The sequence below is a fragment of the Galeopterus variegatus genome, unplaced genomic scaffold (assembly GCF_000696425.1).
Source record: "Galeopterus variegatus unplaced genomic scaffold, G_variegatus-3.0.2 Scaffold7728, whole genome shotgun sequence".
NCBI classification, from domain to species: Eukaryota; Metazoa; Chordata; class Mammalia; order Dermoptera; family Cynocephalidae; genus Galeopterus; species Galeopterus variegatus.
Genome location: NW_007733839.1, coordinates 153,898 through 158,338, shown reverse-complemented (window position 1 = coordinate 158,338; position 4,441 = coordinate 153,898).

Sequence of the window (4,441 nt, the reverse complement as noted above, 5' to 3'; positions counted from 1 at the left end):
CATCCCTGGGATGAATACCACTTGATTTTCGTGTATAATTTTTTAAAAATGTGTTGTTGTATTCTGATTGCTAATATTTTGTTGAAGATTTTTGCATCTATGTTCATCAAGGATATTGGCCTATAATTTTCTTTTTTTGTTGTGTCTTTATCTGGTTTTGGTATCAGAGTTATGTTGGTCTCATAGAATGAGTTTGGGAGAGTAGATTGTGTGCCACGTTTTTGAATAGCTTGAGGAAAATTGGTATTAATTCCTCTTTCAAGGTTTGATAGAACTCAGCTGTAAAGCCATCTGGATCTGAACTTTTCTTTGTTGGAAGATTGCTGATTACCACTTCAATCTCTTTGCTTCTTATTGGTCTGTTCAGGTTTCTATCTCTTCTTAGTTCAGTCTGGGTAGTTCGTATGTGTCTAGAAACCTATCCATATCTTCCAGGTTTTCATATTTGTTGTCATACAGTTGTTTATAATAGTCTCTAATGATTCTTCATATTTCTGTGGTATCAGTTGGAATGTCTTCTTTTTCATATCTGATTTTTGTTATTTTGGTCTTCTCTATTCTTTTTTTTTTTTAGCCTAGCTAATGGTTTGTCTATTTTATTTATCTTCTTGAAAAACCAACTTTTTGTTTCATTGATCTTTTCTATCAATTTTTGGGTCTCTATTTCATTAGTTCTGCTCTGACTTTAATTATTTCTTTCCATCTGCTAGCTTTAGGATTGGTCTGTTGTTTTTTTTCAAGTTCTTTGAGGCATAGTGCTAGGTTGTTTATTTGGAGTCTTTCTATTCTTTTGATGTAAGCATTTACTGCAATAAATTTGCCTCTTAGTACTACTTTTACAGTATCCCACAGGTTTTGGTATGATATATCTTTATTTTCACTAGTTTCAACAATTTTTTTGACTTCCTGTTTAATTTCTTCTTGGACCCATAGGTCATTCAGGAGCCTATTATTTAGTTTCCATGTATTTGTAGAGTTTCTGAAGTTTTTTTTATTATTGATTTCCAGTTTTAGTACATTGCTGTCTGAAAAGATACTTGCATTTCAATTTTTTTAAATTTGCTGAGACTAGATTCGTGACCTAATTTGTGGTCTATACTGGAGAATGTTCCATGAGCTGATAAGAAGAAAGTATATTCTTTAGTTGTTGGGTGAAATGTTCCATATATGCCTGCCAGGTTCAGTTGGTCTAAGGTGTAGTTTAAATCCTGTGTCTCTTTGCTGATTTGTTGCCTGGAAGATCTGTGCCATAGTGAGAGAGGGGTGTTCAGATAATCCATTGTTAAAGTATTAGGGCCAATTTCTTTCTTCAGGTCTAAGAGTGTTTGCATTATATGTCTGTGTGCTCCAGTATTGTGTGCATATATATTTATGATTGTTATGTCTTCTAGTTAGATAGATCATTTTATCATTATATAGTGGCCTTCTTTGTCTCTTTTTATGTTTTTTGGTTTAAAGCCTATTTTGTCCCATATAAGAATAGCTACTCCTGCTCATTTTTGGCTTCCATTTGCATGATATATCTTTTTCCATCCCTTCCCTTTTAGTCTGTGTGTGTCTCTACAGGTGAGATGGGTCTCTTGAAGACAACATATACTTGGGTCTAGCTTTTTAATCCAATCAGTCAGTCTGTGTCTTTTAAATGGGGGGTTTAATATTCACATTTTGGGTAGTTATTGACAGGTATTGTTTAATTCTTGTCATTTAATTGCTTTTGGTTTAGATGATTTAAGTATCTTTTGATCATTACTTCCCCTTTTATTTCTCTTCTTCAATGTTTGTTGGAAATTTAAGGTGACATGATTCTTCTTTCTCTTTCTTGCTGGCATTTTTGTTTTAATAGTGGGTTTTGCTGTTTGTTGTGTATTTGTGGTAGTGGTCATCATTATTCAGATTCCGGATGAAGGACTCCCTTGAGAATTTCTTGCAGGGCTGGTCGTGTGGTGGTGAACTCCCACAACTTTTGTTTGTCTCAGAAATACACTATTTCTCCCTCATTTCTGAAAGACAGCCTTGCTGGGTAAAGAAATCTTGGCTGGCAATTTTTTTCTTTTAGTATTTTGAGTATATTATTCCACTTTCTTCTGACCTGTAGGGTTTCAGTTGAGAAGTCTGCTGTTAGCCTGATGGGGATTCCCCTATATGTGACTTGATGCTTTTCTCTTGCTGCTTTTAGAATACTCTTTGTCTTTGAGCTTTGCAAGTTTAGCTATAATGTGTCTTGGGGAGGATCTTTTTGGATTGAATCTGTTTGGGGATCTTTGAGCTTCCTGGATCTGATGTTCTGTATCTCTCCCTACACCTGAGAAGTTTTCTATTACTATTTCCTTGAATAGGTTTTCAATACCTTTTCCTTTCTCCTCCCCTTCTGGAATACCCACAAGATGTTAGAGCACTTGAGGTTGTCTGCTCTCTCTCTTAGATTTTCCTTATTATTTTAAATTCTTTTTTCCTTTTTTTCTCTGCCTGGGTTATTTTGAAAAGACCATCTTCGAGATCTGAAATTCTTTTTTCTGCTTGCTCTAGTCTGCTACTCGAGCTCTCTGCTGTGTTTTTTATTTCATTGAGTGAATCTTTCATTTCTAGGAGTTCTGCTACACTCTTTTTTTAAGGTATTAATCTCTTTGGAAATTTCCTCCTTCATATTCTAGATATATTTTCTTATTTCATTGTGTTCTCTAATTGAGTTTTCTTTTATCTCTTCAAGTTTTCTTAATATCATTGCTCAGAATTCTTTTTCAGGCATTTCAAGGATTCCCTGTTCCATGGAGTCTGAAATTAGAGCATTACTGTATTCTTTCAGTGGCATCATATCTTCTTGTTTGTTTGTAGTTCTAGTATTTTTTCATTGATGTTTGGTCATTTGTAGAGGATTTGCTTCTTCTATTACTCTGAGGTTGGCTATGAGGATAAAGATTTCTTCCTCTATTTGCAGGCTTTACTGGTGAGTCTTCTTATACCAGTGTAGTCAAGTGAGCAGTAGGTTACCTGTAGAGTGGTCCTGGCTGCTACTGTGGTGGTGAATTGTCCTTGTGTGACAGTAGGTGTGGTAACAGCTATATTACACTACCTCGGTCCTGTTCCAGAACCTGTGGCATTTGAATGAGCCCTCAGCACTGCATGGGTCTTGGCTCACCTTGGCACCTGCTGTGGCTATGGGCACTTCCTTCTGGGTCCTGCAAATAGGTTTTTAATTCTACTATTATTTGCATGGAATCAGGGAGCTATTTATTGCCATTCTTATGTTCGTGAACATACGTCTCAAAATCTTTCTTGAACTAATACAGATAGATTCCCAGGAATAAGGAAATAAAGGAAATAAGACAGGGACTTTTTATAAAATCATTTCTATCAGGAAGTAATTTATTCTTTCTCTGGATCGTCATGATACATTTTATCTGATTCCTTGTGTATGTATCTCTCTGTGTGGAGGACAGGGGTGATTTCCTTCATGTTTGGACCACTGGGGTGGTAGTATGATGGTTCATGAGTAGCTGAGTCATGCTGCATGCCTGGAGGTGATGCTGTGGTCTCCTCATTGGCCATTACCAAGGAATGGCTTTCTCATTTGTCAAATAACAATGGTAGCAATCTATGCCATGTCTTCTGTGCCTTGACTCCATGTAAACAATCACAAATCCATGAAAGCATTTTGGGGGAAATGTATAAGCATCATAGTCTGGTGAAACATTTAATCGTTATAACATTTTCATCCATGTCACTGTCATCACTGGCCAAAGATACATCTTCTAGGGAGGTTCTGTCCTTGTACAGATTCATCCACATTTTTATACTAATCTTTTTGATGAAATTTGTTCCTGGTGACACTTATGTTATGAAAGAGGATACAAATAAATACTCTCACAACAAACTACAATTTGTTATCATGACATCAATAACCACACTTAGGTGTACTATACTGAGACAGTAGCCCTCTACGATGCTGGTAAAATTAAGATGAACAGTTGCTCCAGAACCTGATCCATATTGCAAACAAATTCATTGGATAACTGTGAAGAGGAATTGAGATTTAATATGTAGCTGAGGGAACTGCCAGAGCTTGCAACTATATGGGGCTTCTTTCTTCTTGAAACATGCCCATTTTAGCAGGTCCATCAGAGTGGCTGTTCCTGTCCTCATCCAACCCAACTTTTGAAGAGAGGTCAGAGGTTCCCATACTTTTCCTTTGCCAACAAGTTGTAGCCTGTCATAGTTTCTGATTCTGCAAGTGTCTAACTGAAAAGTTGTACATTTCAGTGGCTCTTAAAGCCATTTTATGGGCATAAATGATTATAATTTTTAATATTTAGTAAAAGTTAAAGAGTTAAATTACTATTACTGAAAAAAATACAGGTACACAAAATGCCTTTATTTTAATCACATCATTCTCAGACACTTGCAATCTGGAAGTATTCTAATTAAACTTTCATTATCTTTGTGC